We start from the raw sequence: 19,137 nt of genomic DNA, 5'->3' as shown, positions 1-19,137 counted from the left end.
TAGCAGCATGACACAAAGAGGTTAAAGAAAGGAGGGACAATAGCAGTATGACGCAGAGGGGTTAAAAAAGAGGGACAATAGCAGCATGACACAAAGGGGTTAAAGAAAGGAGGGACAATAGCAGTATGACACGGGTTAAAAAAAGAGGGACAATAGCAGCATAACACAAAGGGGTTAAAGAAAGGAGGGACAATAGCAGTATGACACAGAGGGATTAAGAAAAGAAGGGACAATAGCAGCATGACACAAAGGGGTTAAAGAAAGGAGGGACAATATCAGCATGACACAGGGGTTAAAAAAAGAGGGACAAAAGCAGCATGGCACAGGGGGTTAAAGAAAGGAGGGACAAGCAGCATGGCACAGGGGGTTAAAGAAAAGGACAAGCAGCATGGCACAGGGGGTTAAAGAAAGGGGCAAAGGCAGCATGGAGGGCGCAGTGTGATCATAAGGGGGCATAGCGTGGTGATGATAACGGGGCACAGTAATGTGTGTGTGATGGCACGGAGCTTTTGGCAATGTAGTGTGTGTGAGGTAGATGGTGGCTAATTAATGGCTGCTATTTTGTTTGCGGGGTAATGGGAATACTATTTTAATGTTGGGGCTGGAGGAAGGCCTAATTATTAATAATGGATGTTATTGATTTAACGGTGGGGCTGGCTGTAATTTTCTAAATGTAGCCATTTTTTTTCCAAATAGGTCCTCCAACATTCCATGATCCAGACAAGCCGCAACTAAAGAAATCTGCAGCCACATGTGGTAAAAGTGAGAAGAACAGGTAGGACAGAGCAGCATAGTGTGTGAAATGTTGTCATTCTAGTAGGGACAATGTCAATGTTTGGTGAGTCCAGCCAAGACTGAACTCTTTGTGTGCACACTGCATTCTTCCTATATTACACAAGGGTGCTAGATGTCCTGAAAGTCAGGAATGCTTGGACAAATGTCACGTAGCGGGATTCAGGACCTATTGATTTTATTGTGCTAGCCACGCCCCAACGGCGCATTGCCACGCCCCCAATTGTGCGAGCATACACATGAATTTTTTTTTTTTTGCTTACTCAACTATAAGGGGGGGGGGGCCATGAATTAGTTTTACCGGGGCCCTGAATTCCTCTTGGCAGCCCTGACTGTACATACACAATGAGCTTTTGTAGCCTCTCTAACTTGCATACACATGTTCTGTGCTATCTACAAGCACACATACATGCAGTTTTTAAAACAAAGATGATGCTGTGTCAGTCATAACTATGAGTCGGCACTTACACCTGGTGTGAAGGATACAACTAAACGAAAGTGTGCTTACAAGATACCCCGGACTTGAACTGGCTGCATCTGCGCGCCCATACTGTACATTGTCTACGTTCGTCTGTCCTTCCCTCCCCCATTCCATCCTTCAAGTTGTAGACAACCGTTAGTGTCATTTGCATTCGGACATGAATTGCATGCAATTGCGCTAATTGGTGTAAGTCACACAAGTTACAGCACGCAAATGGACTTCTATTAGGATAAGAATCAGGCCCCCTATGTTTATTATTAGTTTTTTACTTTTATATTAAACTATTATTTTTAATTAAATTAGTGGATGTACCCTAAGATTTGGCAGAGGTATACATGAGAGAACACATACCACAGGCTGTGAATGCCTGCACATTAAAAGAGCATCCAGTATACTAGATTATTTTTTTGTATAAACTGTATATCATGTTGTACAGACCACATTGTGAACTATTTATAAAATTCCACACTATGGGCATAATGTAGAGTAGGACGTTCATTTGCGAAGTGTAAAATATGAATTTCACTGCTGCACATACCCATATAAAGACTTCCGATTAAGTCTGTATATAAAGTTAGCCGCATCTTGCGTATACGACTCCTTGCGCTTATAGAGGCAGGTCAGGTGACACAAGGGGAGTGCGAGTGTAGGCAGAGGAGAATAAGGGAGTGTGACAGATGTAGACCTGGACGCAGACGCAGACACAACTGCCAGGAAACGTATGCGTTGTGGGTGCTCTTCCCTGGTGTAAATTACAAAGTGATGATGATGACGATCAGCTGAGATGCGCCGACTCAGCATACCAGGTAGAATGGGTCATTTTTTATCTGGAGCAATTTACATCTGTGTTTTAGATGGAATATGCGCCCAACTCCACATGAGGCTCTGTATTTTATGAATTATAACTAATAAACAAGATCATAGGAGCCAAAGAATAGTAGAAGGTGTAGTTACAAAAATAATCTACTCTTCAAAGTAGTGGCTTATTAATAGGGGGTGTGACTGCTAAGGACCTGGAAGTGAGGGGGGCCCAGCAATGCCAGGTTGTCCAGCCTCCTACAAGGAGACAATGGGATGTCACTTGTGAGGAGCACATGCTCCATACTGCATATGCTCAGATGAGGCCCCTGCTGAGAGCAGAGCAAGAGACCTGGGAGGCAAGATCAACAAGTCTATGCCCTACCCAAATTTTGTTATGGGGCTCAGCAATGCACTCTTCCACCTCTGCTTCAAAGGGTATGAAGGGGTTAATAAAAAGTGTCAGGCTGTGTTTAAATATTAAGATTGTTAATGAAGTCAGATATAATTGGGAAATTTTGTTTTTATTACAGAATACGATATGACAAATAAATAATGCATACTTGGCTACTCTGCCGGAATTCCCGGGAGGCTCCCGGACTCCCGGAAGAGTAGGCAAACCTCCCGGATTCGCCGAAATTCACGGCATTGAATGGTGGGGGCGTATTCGTACCATTAAGCCCCCTCTCCGTTATTCAATACCATGAGTTTTGGCATTTTATAGTGGGGGCGGGACTATGGTGACGCGACCACATCACCACGCCACGTCTTACCCGGGTGAGAATTATTGAAACTTGGCGTGTATGAAATAATGATGGCACAAATTGCAAAATACTAAAAAAGAATTTATATTGTCAGCTGTGACTGTGTTGGTTTGATAATCTAATCCACCTAATCCATCTTTTTTAGACATTATCCTGCTTGCAGGAGATAATGTCAATATTGTCCAGACATTGGACCTCTGTCTATAGTAAATAAAGCAATCCTGCAATAAATGTTAGGGAAATATACAGTTCTCTAAATGCACACTTCGGACATGAGGTATGACACACAGATACATGCAATGGAAATGACTGAGAGTTAATAGTAATGACATTGGTTTTACTGAGTGTGAACCCTGTATAAGACAGCATTGTGTGACCTTAGGCAAGTTACTCCCTGGGTTACATATATATAGCAAAATGATGCTGTAAGCTGTTTGGACTGTGAGTTATGGTGCCTGAGAAAATGTGTGTGTGTCGTGCAGCACAGTCTAATCGTAGCTATGCAAGCATTAATTATCATTAATATGTGCTGTCATCATTAAAGGCTTAAGCTAAACGTTTCATGGATGCATCATGTGATCCAGCTCTACAAGGCATGTGCACATTTGTAAACTAAGAGACCGGCAGAATGACCATGTCAGGTTACTGCTGTATATTTTGCTGCTAATGGCATGGACGTTGGTTTTATTGCTTGGAGATACGATTCCTTTTTTCTGTGTGTACCTGCCTATCAGTGAATGTGAGATTTGTCAACTGACTTAGGCTATTACTGTAGTTTCCATGGGTCTGCAACATATTGTAGTCACCCCTGGAGAGAAAATGTATTTTTCCTCTTTAGTACAGTAGAGAGCAGGCTTACAGTAAAAGACACAGCTAATTGCCAGGCTCTACTCTTTGCTGGTGTTTCGCTTCAATTTTTACGTTTGGTTTTGTTGAAAAATGACCAGGATCCTTGCACTTAGCTTCCTTATAGGCATCAGCTCTGCTGTGGCTTTCTGTGCCCCCCAGACAGCGCAAGGAAAGGTTACACTTACAATTTTTTGGGGACTGTTTGCAGGAGTCACACACAGCTCAGACCACAATATTGCTGGCGAGAAAGCCCAGCTAATGAAGCTGTAAGTTCATTAGTGTTTGCAATCAGCAGCGAGCAGACACCCTCATCAGGGCAGGAGGCTGCAAAGAGCCATTCATCAGCGTGAAGTGTTATTCATGGATGACCCCTAAATCATTGCACTAGTAGTAGATGCACTGATTGGACACAGCATGGGAGCATCGGTACTTTGCATTAGCAGACACAGACAGGGGGAGTGAGAAGAGATAGGCAAGCCGTGGGGAAATCCTGCAAACAGCAGCACAAATAAAAGCAGACTATTTTTTTTTTTAGGACATATATATGCACACATTTTTCCTCCCTCTTTGATAAGGACGTATGAAAGTAGCCTTCCTGCTGAGCAGCGGAGGAAGATTATAAATATGCAGGCTGGTGGCTGCAGTGTTTAGAGGACGCTGGGCTCCCCCTTGCTATATGCTGGGGAGGAGCGTGGTTGGCTCCTGGATAGAAGCAGAGGCAGCAGCTGCTTCACGTGTGTGCCTGGCAGTAGCTGTTGGAGCTGCTCCCAGCCTGGACAACTTCTCCCAGCTACTGTACCCTGCTGTATCCCTCGTTCAGCAGCAACTAACCTAGGGAGATAGTGCACAGGTCTGCAAAGGGGGGTGTGAGATCCAGGCTTGAAGAAGAAACTCCCAAATAGGACCAAGAAACAAGTGTGGACTAGCTGCTGGCATCATAGCTACAGGACTGGTGGCCGGCTGGAACTGAGCACAAGTTGCACCCTTCAATTGCACCCCTGTTTGAATTGATATTCCATTTATATGATGTTTTCCATGTTGGGATCCTCAGAGAGAGGGATCTGCTTAGAGAGGATAAAGGTAAGTGGTGCATTTAGTTTTGAGAGTGTATATGGTTTATGTTTCATTTTCCTTTTTAAAGTATGCAGATTTGATTGTGTATATTTGCCCTTTCTGCTTAGAAACAGTAAGCGTGGTCATTCCTACATCACATTTGATCTCCCCCCCCCCCCCCCCCCCCATCCCTCTCTAACTTCAACCTCTGCATTCAGGGGTGGATTGTAGGGACAGATGGTGCCATTGATCTTTCTGACATTTCCAAAGCAAGGGCAGGAACCATGCCAAATGACCTGAGTCTCTAGACGAAAGAAGGGGAGAGTGGTCCTTATGTTTTGGAGTTATTACGAAACATAAGAAACCTGTAGCCTCTCCATCTAGGCTAATGCTTCTAGCAGCTCTGGCTAGGGTACCAAACACCTGCCCTTATAATTCAGTGCAGTGCAGGAGGATTAACAGATATTCTGCAAACCTGGGTTTTTTCCCCAAATAGCACTTTAGGCACAAAAGAAAGCTTTGATATTATTAATCCACCATTCTAAGAAGTATAACTCTTTCATGTGTGTGTAGCAGCTGAGAAGAGGTTAAAATAGCTGTTAACTGGCTTTTAGTCAATAAGAGACTGCAAGGAGTGGATGTCAGCATGCGATCATCCCGACCTTAACCCTGCTGGGAAGAGATGTGTCAATATCACCACAGCTGCTGCTTTCTTGCCAGAAAGTTCATTTCCTTCTATGTAGGACAAAGGGGGATTTTATTGTAAATCCAGCCCTGACATCGCTGCTTGGTTTCTGTTAATTGCAGTAAAACAGCGCTGATTTAGAAAGAACTACTGTATTTTGTCAACACAACACTAGTAGGATGATTGGTGTGGGAGAGGGAAGTCTTACTTGTTTTTGTTCCGGAACAAGGGAACAAATCAATCAGTTGGAAGCACATGCAGTGTTAATACAGCCAGGCTTAACCTGTCAGCTTTATTACAAATGTGTATGCAGCCTATACCATTAGACAAGTCAGTCACATGCACATGACAACTATCAAACGCCTCTGTGTATTATTATTATAATACTGTATGTAGCTGCATTAGTGCTGGAACTGGTGCACACCAGGCTCGGAAAGCTACAGTTGTTTCACTTTTCTTCCAAAGGGTTCAGACATTGAGTATGAAAACACAAATAAAATAAAAAAACAAGACTAAGACTACCTTTGTTGTCCAATTATATGTCAAGATCATACTAGGCCACTTCACACTTAGGGTAGTGTCGCACAAGCACTTTTCACTCCATGTTTTAATCCCTATAAGTAAGAAGAGATCACATGAACGCTTTAAATCGATCGAGCGGTTTTCAAAACGCTGAAAGCAGCATTTTGGACAAGTGTCCAAAGTGCTCAATAAATGCCCTCTACAACCAAAATACATTTTATTGGAGTAAACCTGTGGGATTTAAAAGCGCTGCGCTTTTCCTGCTGCAATAAAACTTGGGCATGAGCGATTGTAATGCAGGAAAAGCACCATTGTTAAAAGCGCCATGTGTATCACCATGTGAGTCTGCTTTCTATCTAGGCACTTGATCTAGAACCATTTATTTCTGATTCATTCTATCAATAAGTGACCAGTGCAAGTGCAAACTGTCACATTCTAATCTCTATAGTAAAGCCGAGGCTGGGTGTCTGTTCTGACTTGTACATGGAGCATATGCCAGGAAGCTCTGAAAGAATTCAGTGGGTGGTCTTTTATTCCTGGCATGGGAATATGGGACTTGTGCTTAGTGTGTTCTCTTTTAGTTTGAACTCATAAGACAGACCCTATCACTTTATTAAGTGCTCCTGCACTTTGTTAGCACTTAGTAGTTCAGTTTTAAACTATATCAATTCAGATAAAGAGTTAATGGCAAAAACAAATCTTATTGACAATCTTATTATCATATTATCGAAAAACAATTATATGCAGAAGTGAATGTAACTTATTGGCAAATCACACTGCCTGCTTAAATCTTTACTGATATATTCCACGTTTATCTGTTATAATCCTTTTTTGTGTCTTAATGACGACTACAAGTGTAGAACCGAATGAAAGTAGTTGAATTCTTATTTGCCAAAGAACCTTTGTACTGAAATGTCACATTTAGCTTACAATACATTTTTGACCTCTGGAGCAAATATTTTTGATTTGTTAATGATAGTTTAAAAAACAAAAACTAAAGACTATATTACATAACTCATTTCTCATTTCTCTTACCTCCTACAAATATGTTTTCCCCAAAAACACAGTCAAAATAGAAACCACTGTGAGGCCTTGTTCCTCTATTTATTTTATTGCATTTGTTTATGTGATAACTGGTCAACTTTTGCTTGTTTTTTTTTTTATTATTATTTTTTTTATATCTCCTCTGAAAACTGTGTGTAAAAAACACTTCTCGTGGCTGCTGCAATTATGCTTTATTAGTTCCAAAATAGTTGTATATCTGAGGCTAAAGAGATTAATACCCTATTTACCATTCCGTTTACAGCATTACTAATGTCAGCAGGGATAGGTTTTCTTTTGTCTAAACTTATATCACATAATGTACTTTATACAGTATATTCGGCAGCGTCCAGCTGTGGCCTAGACACATGCGGTGACTACTTTAATATAACTGGTTAAATTATAAATAATTCTTGAGAATCTTGTAAATCTTAGCAAAATGTGACCCCTGGATCTTTATACCATTAGTGAAATACATAAACATATTGATGTGATTGGATGATATAATTTGGTAGCATAGTCATTTAAAAGAGAAAGATACTTAACTCCCCTTTCTCACGTCCTTCCAAAGAAAATCTTATTTAGAAGAGTTTCTCTTTAACTAACGATTGTGTTTTCTTATCATGTTCCAATTTGCTGGATAGGAAAACTTTCCCTAACATGTATGCTCCATTTAGCCAGTCGAGGCTAGTACTTCTGTTAAGCCCCACTGAGCCAGAGTAATTATGTTTCATAGTAATAACTTAGAGGTATCATACAGAGAACAGGAGTCCAGCTCACAATGTAAGTTATAATAACACAAATTCATTTGAAAGGGGATAGGAGTGTTACAAAGCTGCAATGCTTTTCTCCATAGGAACTGTAAAGCCTTTATTTCATAGACTGATACAGGTACAGCGTTCACGTTACAACAGATATTTCTAGTAGAGATTTTATTGCTAGTATTTTATGTTAAAGCACGAGACAACTGCTGAAAGATAAATTATAGATGCATGCGTATTTATAGTACTAATGATTTGGGGTTTGTTTTGTTTTTTTAAAATAAAAATAGAAGTTTTGCCTATAGCTATAATTGTCTAGGACATGACATACAATACAGCAAAAGTTTTGTACACACTAAGAAATATTCACATATATCCATCCCCATTTATACACACTACAAGTTAGATGGGGGACATTCATGTCTTCCAGGGTGTTGTTTTATAAGGTTGTGATATAAATTCTAAAGAATGTATGTTACTTGTAATTGCTGTATTATGCAACTTTAATTGTGCCATGATTTTATGGAAAAAAGAGATTAATATTGTCATTTTGTATATTCAAAAGTTACATTAAGGCGTCTACCTTCCAAGCAAGATCCATATACACTAGAACATTTAAACATGTAACATACAGCAAAGTAGGCTTAAAAATACCCAACGTGATGAAACATTTGCTGGGTTCTGAAAAAAATGTGATTAATTGGTGCATCTTATAAAGTCTGATTTATTTCATACTTTTTCATCACGGGCATTATGAATCTCTCTTTGCAATTGAGATTAATGTTTCAGAGCATAGAAGTGGTTTGGAGGGCTGCATACATTTTCAGTGCCTTTGTAATCAATTTTAGATACAAGCATTCCACAATGGATCGGGCTGCATCCAAACCTGCCTTATTATGGCGAATTAACTTGCTTTGTGATTGATAGCAATATTTCTCAATGTTGAAGACACCATTTGTTTCAAAACAAGTGTTATGGCTTCTCAGCCTGTGTGTGGAATCTCAAGACCCTAATTGCATTTAAGCGAGGGCCTTGATTTGTCACGCATAGACAGTATCCTGAAAACTGCAATGCAAAGCTTCAATCGTTTGTTTGTTTTTTTTCCTCTGAAAGTGCATAGATATATTATTGATGATTAAAGCTTGTACCTTTTAAAAGGAAAGCAAAATGTAGCCATAAGTATTGCTAGCAAATCATTTCCTGTGACGTAATTTAATTTAGAATTCATTGTAAATCACACAAGATAGGTCATTCAAGTAATTGTTAGAAAGTTGCTGAATATACTTTACATTTGAAATCCCTTTATATTAGCAATTCCTTTTATATAGGTTCTCATCTTCTGTTTCATTGTTGGTAACTGTGTTGCTGCTCGTGAATCTGTTATGTTCAAAGTGTTCTCCCTGATTGTACAACACTGCAGAATACGATAGCGCTATGTATATAACGGATAATATTGAATGTTTAATAGTTATAATTGTTGCCTCGACATATACAAAAGAGTGTATTTCCATAATGTCTTTAAATATTTTTCACAACCATATATTGATGATCTTTCAACAAATATTGTCAACCAAACATACATGGTATCTGATGTGCCTGATCATAGCTATTTTGCAGTACAGTCTTAAAAGCAGCATAAAATTATTGTAATGCTACCTTCATATGATGTCATTTTCTCTGCTTCAAGGGAGAGTTGTGTTGTAAGGCTGCTGTTATATAAAATATGAAGCACTGTCAGAAAGCAAGTAACTTTATGAATATATAAACCCTCCCAGCCCCCAGCAATAGGCATTAATGCGCTGCTATCCTCTGAATCCGGTATGCATAGGCAATTTCACATTGTTAAAAAAGTCATTCATTTCCCTAATCTTACATTTCGTCTTATTAGGTTGGAGCACAGACACATTTCCTCTAAATGGGCTATTTTTTCTGGCTCTTATATAGTTTTTCATTTGACTGTCATATTAAGCAGAAAGGAAAACTTTTAATTCTAAATATATACCAGCGTACTGTAAACGTATAGCCATGCTACACATACTTCAAGTATATTTGTGCTCTTATTGATCCTCAAGTTTTACTTGCGATTTAGATTTAAATATTGTAAATGGACCTAGTTTTTTATTTTTACAATAAAGCACTTCTCAAGAGCCCTACTCGTATCTATTAACATCTACCTATGTACCTATGAGATATATTAAAGTGCCTGTTAGATTTGCAATTTTGAGGCTAGGTATTACCCTTTATTTCTTAATATGATATTTTATATTAACCTCAGTATGGTTCATTGTACTTATATTGCCACCGATGGTGGTGCGTTCACTTACCTATGAATAGTTTTGTGATCAGAGATATATAAATTTAAGTACATATGTTCTGAGTGAAAGTAATGGTCTAAGAATCTTAATTCTCTTCTGGTGTTTTCAAATAAAGAGAAACACACTGTTAATCCAACCAAGGGCTGACCCCATTATTCATACTTCAGGGTCAATGGTTAGTTTTTGGCTGTAATATACGATTTTGGTCTTTGGTTGTTCTTGGTCGCTAAAATATAACAGAATTAAAAGAACAAAAACTGATTAGATGAATCACAGTTACTACATTTTGGTAACATTAATCACACTGCATTACTTTATTGCAAACGCACATGTCCACCGTTGCAATATACAAAGAGCTTTCTAATAGAGATGGACTCATCATGTGCTCGAACAGAATACCATCTCCCACTTGGACTGCCCTTTATATAAGAACAATCAAATACCATTTTGTGCTTTCATTTTTTATTTCAATAACTCACTGTCCAACCTGTAATATCGTTCTGTGCCTATGTTGTTGGGGAGTTTTTTTTTGGTACATTGAAATAATAGCTTTGTTTTGATGCCTTACAGACAGAAAGCATTGATAATACATTAAATATTGACGAAATTGTAGAAAACAATTGAAAGCATGTTTGTCTTGAGCACTAGCGTTTATACATGAATATAAAAAGAGAGATCTCAGTCCCCCTTTATTCCTGCTTCTTAGAGGAATCTACAACAAATCAGTGAAGCTGTGTGTTAGAATTGAAGTGTGTAACGAGGATGGAGACTGTTATTTTTGTTTCATGATTATTGCATTACACCTAACATCACTAATCCAGATTTACAAACAAATGTAATAAAACATGAATCATTGTTAACATGCTGTACTGGTATTAGTTTGTGCTAGTAATAATACTTTCATATTGTTATATATACACACTGATAGTTCCTATCATGATCAGCACATGACTAACAAGCAGATCTCAGTTGCTTGACAAGTGAATGTTTTAAAACAATACTTTTATTCTGTGCAGCAGTACTGGAAATTGTACAGTATATAACAACTTTTAATCATCCTACTACTACATGGAAATGCAAGACGCTGGTTTTAATTCCCAAAAGTCTCTACACATGAAGCTAGAATATACCAATGTGCTTATTTTCTAGAGCTGATTTTTTTTTTTTTTATATACTTTTATCATTTTATTGCTTTACTGCCATGTTGAATGTGTTAGGGATTTTTTTTTTTATTTATGTTTGTATTGTGTGAAAAAATTTAATTTTTTTGGACTGAGGATGGCTGGCATAATATAGTAGGAGGTCGAGATGCATTGTCTGCTTAGAGAATTCCTAGTACAACAGACAGATATTTTATTCCCGTCTATGTGATATTAGTGGTATATTGAATTTTGAAGAACATCGTTCAGAAGTGATAATACCTTAATAGTGCTGTCATTAATAGATCATGCTGTCCAAGACTTGCTCATATAGTCCGGTGACATTTGTAACATCTCTCTCAGTATTTTCAGCTATTTAATGTACTACACCATCCCATTAATCATTATACTATGCCTTGAATTGATGAATTGATTTTACTGTTTATGAAACTACTTTATCTTTATCCTTATCTTCCCCGAACTTTAATGACAAAGTAAACTTATTAGAGAATATTTAGTCATTGATCAATATATTGGTAAGGAATTATACTTAATCATTTATTATGTATTTTTTAACTGGATAGCAGAAAACCTGATTGATTTATACAGATATTGTAGCTTTGAAAGAAAAGTACAAGAAGATAACGTATACTGGCGCTATAAGTGTATGCAGAATATCAAGGCACTGGTAAATGTAATATTGTGGAACTGAGTAATAATTGTACGTGGATCCTAGGATATGGTTGTACTCACAATTTAACCCTCCTAAGTGAGTGTCAAATGTACAGGGAAAATATAAATATGTTTTATTCCGCCACAAACAATGAATTTTGGTCACTATTCATAACCGATGCCCTTGTTCCTGTATTGTAGATTATTTACTTTACTTTCACCATATAACAACTGGTTATATCAATGTAGCTGAGAACGTGCTGGGGCCAGAGTAATATCTTATTCTGTTGTAGAAACACACAGCAGTGTTGCCTCGTTCTTTTTTTTTTTTTTTATCTTATTACTGCTCCTACTGTGAAAGAGTTAAGTGGCTTTTTTCTTTCACATATGCCTGGCAACACATCACCTACAGTATGTGTTGTTGTTTGTTTGGTTTTTTTTTCTCCTGAGCATCTTGTTTCGGTACCCCCTGAGTATCTGTGTAGTTTGCCCGATCCATCCTTCTCAGCCACCTCCTTGTTCCAGAACAGAAGCACAGCAATAGCAGAAGAGAGAAGGCTGGCAGGTGCTCTGAGACTTCCTTCCTTGGTATGCCTGCTTTAACTTTGTGTGTTACTTTCTAACAAATATTTATCATAATCCACAGCTGGCTTTATCATTCATCTTTTCAGAGGTTTCCATTGCACGATCAATCATGTGTTTGTATAGTGTTACTCTATTAACACAATTCTGCAAATGGCTTGGGAACTTAAGCCTTTAAGTGCTAGGGAAACCTACAACAGATTTTTGAGTGCATTAGTTATCAATGGGTGGTGTACATGTATATGTGTGTGTGTGTGTGAATATATATATATATATATATATATTAGATAGACAGATATGTAGATATAGATATATATAGATAGATATGTAGATATAGATATATATAGATAGATATGTGTATATATATATATATATATATATATATATCTCATGTAATGGAATTCTTCTCTCCTTATTTAGTTGCAGATGCTTTGGGATATACATAATGCATTAGAGGTATTCATCCCATCCTAAATGCATGCTTCTTAAATAAAGGAAATGTGGCTGCATATTCAGCAACTAGTGAAGCATAACTGTGGAGCAGAAGAGTTCCCCTCTTGGAGAGAGAAAAGCAATAGACAGGCACATTGACTATCTTTAAAGGGAACTTTACATAGTGTGAACAAGACATTATTCTTGGAGGCGTAAAAGAACTGAAGGGCAGCAAATCTCATAAATCTGTCCAGTCTCTTGTGAGTTTCTCCGCATCTGACCCTGTTTACAGGGCAGGTGAAAAAGTTAAGTAACATGGCGCTTAGACTTAATTCATACCATGGATCATTTTATCAGCACAGTTCTGCTTTCCCATGCGAAAGTATCTAGTTAATCTAGTTAGAATTTTCAGTTTAGAAGCAGTATGATTCGTCAAATACTACAGGGTGGATGTTTTCACAGTATGGGTGGGTGAAACATACTTGACTGCACGTTTTGTGTCTGTTGCTTGGTGTTTTATCTTGCTGCAATAGCAATTGTATTTATTTGGATACGTTATGCTAGTTTGGATATATTGCTGCCAAGGACTACATAAAAAAAAACCAAGAAATTACTATGAATGAGAAGCTTTAAAAAATATACTTATAAAATAGATTATTGCAAGTTGAATATTTTAGTTATTTGATCATTTTGCATTAGGACAATTCATTGTTTTATTTCTTCTTATGTAACGCAGTCACTCTTACAGGTCTTTGATAAGTAGAATGAAATTGCATGCTACTGTCATCGTTTCAATTGTTTCACTGAACTTAGGTGATGCAGTAGTAGGATTAGATAAATCTGAATCCCCTTTTATAATCCCGGGAAGCTTCCTCATACCAAACTACGCTAAAAAAAAAAAAGAAGTATTTAATTATCTCCACTTCAAACGTGTATTCTGCACAGCTGGATGTAAGAGTGTGTTCTAGATTTCAAAAGAATAGGCATTTATTGAACAGTTTGAGCCAACTGGCTATACTTTCTGCTGTTCCCTGTGTATAGGTATTCACAATAGAGACACACCGCATCCCTCACTGGGCAGTCTCTTGTGCCACACATTAAAGGTACTAGAGATAGAAGAAGGCTAAGTCAGACTATTATTCACCTGATCCCATTCTTAAACATGTCATTATATGTTCAACAATGTCGTTAAAGCCAATGCAAACAATTACTAGTTTACATAGTAGATGAAATGTCACTATAGCCTAATTGACTTCATTAATCAGTCAAGGTTAAACACATTTACATTGCTGGTATAAAACAATAAGTAATTGTCCTCTTGTTGTGTCATATGGTTTCAGCAATTATTATTTTTATACAAATAATATTCTGTCTCCTCCCCTCTGATTAGCCCCGCCACACTCCAATACCTAACTACAAAGTTAATTTTGTTAAAAAGTGTACCTCTATTTACTTGTTTCATGGAGAAATAGGTATCACTCAACAGACCCTTCCTGATTTTGTCTTCCCTCTGTTCTTTGTAGTCTTCTCCCCTGTTCCACCATATTTTTCTCTATGATGTTTAATGTCATTTACTGTTGTATTATACAAATTCTTGAATGTATTATTTTAGCAATCACATATTTTGGAGGGTAACACTGTTATTGGATGCTCAGCAGTGTATATATTTCATGAAAGAAATATTGTTATGAGAAAATCCTCTCTCTATCTCCAATAATTATATCACAACTTCTGTTCCTACTGCATAGTGTTGTCGTTACTTTTTTTAGGTCTTGAATTATACCATGAATAAATTTCACTTAGATGTACTTACACTTTTACGTGTATAGTGCTAGAATTCACATTGCTAGTTTTAATTTTAGATGGCTTATAATTGTGTAATATATCACAATTTTCACTTTTTCCTTTAATGTTTGTAAACCAGGTTCACTTAAGTAAGAGATACACAGGTCACAGACTGTACAAACATTATCCTATTAAATTTCTCTTTGTCTTGAGGCTAAAAAATCTAGGTTCATGACTTAAGAAGTAGTTGTACAACAGTTCGTAGAATAAAAGTAAGCAATACTATAGAATGGATGTCTACGGAATTAGAGTAATGGTCTACGTGGACATACCAAAGCTCGCCCTTGAGATCAATTACTGATTATGATGGTTAAGTTAATGTCCTTTTTACACATGGCAAATAAGGTAATCCACACATCAATAATTCCTTCCATCGTCTTCGTCCTCAATTTCCATTCTGTGCATCATTCTGATCTTCCTGTTGCTGAAAAGCATTGATGTGTTTTCCAAGAGCTCTTGCATTGTCGGTGAAAGCAAAACAGTCAATAAAATGCGCAGCTCAATAACATTTAAAATGACTGTAAAGTGTAATTTTCCTAGGCAGGATCTTTGCTGTGATGAGTTAAGTGCCAAATACCAGTTCAAGAAAACAGTAAGCTGAGTTGTATAATATATTCTGCACTTCTGTGTTATGTTTTCTTGCTAATCAAAGTAGATTCCTCACATGCACACATTATAGCTGTAGCCCACCTAATGGTGTATGATATTAAACAGATAATAGATCCTGTCAACCGTTATGAAAAGCCAAAAATCCTCAGTAAAAGAACTTAGGGACCCAAATAACAGTGTCCTAGTTTAATTTGTGAGATGTGGGACTGTTAAAGTCATTGTGGACTATGGTGGATCCAGCGACTTGAGGGTCTGTGGTAAGTATACCTTAATTTTTTTGTCTTTTTTTTTTTTTCATTCTTTGTACTCCACCCAAAACAAATTTTTATTCTTTAAGGATTTATCTGCCTGACCCCTAGTTTGTTACTAAAGAGCACTGACAATAAGGTTTATTTTCACTTCACCAAATACATAAAAGGGGTTTTCATCAGCGGTATCAGTGCTGGCGGTAAGTTTTGCCAAGTCAAGGCTTCACCAGCTCGACCTGTACTACAGTACTACCTCTGCTGTAGTAGCGCAGGATGGCGTCACAAGAACAAAACCATTAAAAAAATGCCTTTTTTTTTTTTTTAAATACCTTTTCAATTTGTAATACCTTTTTTTAACAATAAAATTGAAGCCAAATTTAGGTTTTCAATACCACTGCATATGCGTAAGCCGGCTCACGCATGCACACATGTGCACGGGGGGGCCCAGATTAGCAGTAATTTAACTCCAACTGCTCTGGGCCAGTATCGATGTTATGTTGCGCTGATATGTGATTTTTTTCAATAACTGTGTCCCGAAGCAACTAAAGAGGTGAAATATTTTCGTTGTTTAGCCTGATACTAACACTCAGTGTGATAAGCGCTACATTCCCCTCCTTTGTACGGTAAAAATATTCAAACAGAAAGTAATAACATTATTTTCTACTTGGCAATAACATCGTTGCTCCATTCATTACTAAAATGAATGGAGCAATGTGCTGTATACAGTTTTTCCCACCTATTTGTGATTAGTGATCCAACAAAACAGATACCTATGTTTTTACTGGCTTTTGGGTATCATTTTCCAAAGAGAGAGCTAGAAAGCAGTGTACACACTGCCGTTTATAATGTGTGTGTGTTTTTTTAATGCATGCTAAAATACAAGTAAGAAGGCATAGAAACCATTTAATATGTGTTTGTAATGTATTTGGATCTGTTTTCAAATGCCTTCAATCTGGGTATTTTAAACCTGGGTCTGTGACTAAACAGGATGTTGCCTTGTCTAAGCCGAACACATGTGGAAACGCATCTGTATATGTTTTATTAACTGCATTAAATGTGCAGCCGCTCGTCAGAAGAATAGAAGAAGATGCGTTAAAAAATTGCCTTAAAAAAAACAAAAATATGTACTGTCTCATTGAGCACAATGACTTCTATGTACACACCCGGCTGCACGTGCTTACCTTGCATTGGAAACGCATCGTAAACACAGATTAACCGGTGTGTACTTAGCCTAAGAGTGTTCATGTTGTCAGTCGGAGAGTTTTCACAAAAGGAGAGAGAAACCCTTCATCACTGTGATACCACTGAGTATTACCTGATGGAAAGGTACAGTATATATGTAAGGTAAGGAACGTATAGATCAGACACAAATATAACTTGGCTTCAAAGTTGTTTTCTCTGGACAAATCAGGCCAATTATAAAAACTTGTACTTCAGTAATAAGCCATGTTCAATACTTTGTTCAGAGTGTGCACAGACTCTCCTTTGATGTGTCCTACATACATTGAACACTGATTTCTTCAAAGAGGCTGCTCCAGTGCCCTCCTGGTATACTCTTAGCAATAAACAAATAGACTTGCTTGCTCCATGCTGTGCTTCACTAAAACAGCAGCAATCTCCCTCTCTTCTTTCTCTTATTATTCTGTCCACCTACTAAATTAGTTTCTACCTCTTCCTGGACACATTGAATGTTGCGCGTATTTATAGGTGTAGTCATGCTTTGGCCAATACCGTAGTTACAGGCTTGCAAGTTAATATTTACATTTTTTTGATGCAAACTAAGTACTGATTTATATGAGCAATGGTGTCAATCATGCTTGCCAACTTTTTCTTGTTGGCTTCAGGGAGATCCCAGGCGAGGTGGGCGTGCAGGGGCGGGGCTTGCCGAATCACATCATTTTGGCCTTGCCCCTAAACGATTGTCACAGGTTTGGCCAATTACAGCAGAGGGCGGGGCTAAGATGATGCAATATTTGCATCATGAAGCCCCCCTGTCCCCACCACTTCCCTATTGTGGGGCCGAGAACCAGGAGGTTGCCCTGCTCTCCCGGGATCCTGGGTGGTCTCTCAGAAATTTCGGGAATCTCGCATACATTCCGGGAGAGTAGGCACCTATGCGTTAAAGAAAAGCAGCTAAAGAATCTCTAGAGACTGAAGTGTCTTTTACATTTCTGCCTACATTACTGAAGTCATGTTGTCTTACCTGTCAGTCTTTGATTAGATCTTGGTCTCCATGAAAATGGCCACCTCCATAGGCATCAATACATGGACATAGGACACAATTTCTGAACTGTGTCATCATGCCACAGATGGCGAAGCCAACCACGTCTTGTACTGACTCAGCATCAGGGAGAATGTCAGACTCTTCAGGGAGTGAGGGAGATCACCCTATTTCAGGGAGTCTCCCTGACATTCAGGGAGTGTTGGCAAGTATGGTGTCAATGCGTTCATATGACTACAAGTCAGAGTTTGGCATTATTATGTCCCGCACAACAGATATTTAATGAGGCATTTATTTTGAATGTTCTGAATTTCAAATATTGTTTCCTTAAGTAACTGTGTAAAGTAGTACTTACTCTTCCCCTAAACATTTTCTGCACAGAGAACTCTGTCTCCACTATAGACTGCTTTGAATACAGCGCCTGGATCTCATAATTCTAAACTGAAAAGTGGAACTAGAATGTGACGTTTTGTTTAGGTTGTAAATGTCAAACAATACTTTAGGTGTCAAATAAAGAGAAACCGTTTACTATAACAATCTCCTATAGCAGTTGCACCTTGTGTCTGAATCCTTGGAGTGTAAAGTGTTCCAATGGAAATGAGGTGTGGAAGTGTCTCGGGAAAACTGTCATATTGCAAAAAACAATAATTAGACAAATATAAATAGTTAATATACAATAGATAGAAGTTCGGGCATGTACAGTACATGCGATGGCGAAACTATTCCCCACTACAATATTACGCTTTACGGGAGCAGAATGCAATAATCACTCTATACCACATCACTTTGCACAGGCTATTATGTTGTATCTATAGTACACTATGCTACAACCGCAGCAACAAAATTGCCTGTGAGCTAGGTCTATTGGAACCAGGTGGTGTCACACAGATTCAGACTACTCAAGTAGTGTTGTTTCTGCAACAACTTGAAACTTCACTGGCAGAAGGAACAGCTGCGTTCTTGTATTTTGTCCAGAGTTGGCAAAGGAGCAGGCGTTGATCTTTTTGTCGATGTTCAGTGAATTAGGATTCATCCAAAGGAAGCTTATTTTCCAGCACAATGTCTAGAATACAAAGATTGTGCTTATAACATTTGCACAAATGCTTTGCATGTTCCTGTTCCAACTGATGTATTATTAGCTGGACATAAGCTGATGAAGTGTTCTCGGAGTCTGCTGTCATATTCTTGCCCGGCACAGCTGTCCTGTCACTGTTTAACACCACATGTCCTTTGTACTCTGGTCGCTGACATCTAGATCTTATGTGCAGACATATGTAGAAGTCAAAGGGTTAAAGCTAAACAGGTGATTTAGGTATTCTAGTGGGATT

General features: G+C 38.1%; 1 protein-coding gene across 12 annotated transcripts in view; it reads left to right on the top strand.

The window, feature by feature from the left end:
- The first annotated feature begins 4,363 nt into the window (after positions 1-4,363).
- Positions 4,364-19,137, top strand: part of TENM3 (teneurin transmembrane protein 3) — a 763,547-nt gene continuing 748,773 nt past the window's right edge. For 6 of the 12 annotated variants that reach the window (XM_075197350.1, XM_075197334.1, XM_075197322.1 and 3 more), the window contains exon 1: positions 4,364-4,764. The gene's annotated coding sequence lies outside the window, so the exon portion shown is untranslated. The remainder of the gene's footprint in view (positions 4,765-19,137) is intronic. The other 6 variants (XM_075197387.1, XM_075197379.1, XM_075197369.1 and 3 more) reach the window with 1 other exon arrangement.

Source organism: Mixophyes fleayi, chromosome 1 (assembly GCF_038048845.1).
Source record: "Mixophyes fleayi isolate aMixFle1 chromosome 1, aMixFle1.hap1, whole genome shotgun sequence".
In the NCBI taxonomy this organism is placed as follows: domain Eukaryota; kingdom Metazoa; phylum Chordata; class Amphibia; order Anura; family Limnodynastidae; genus Mixophyes; species Mixophyes fleayi.
This window is presented reverse-complemented; position numbering and strand designations above follow the sequence as displayed.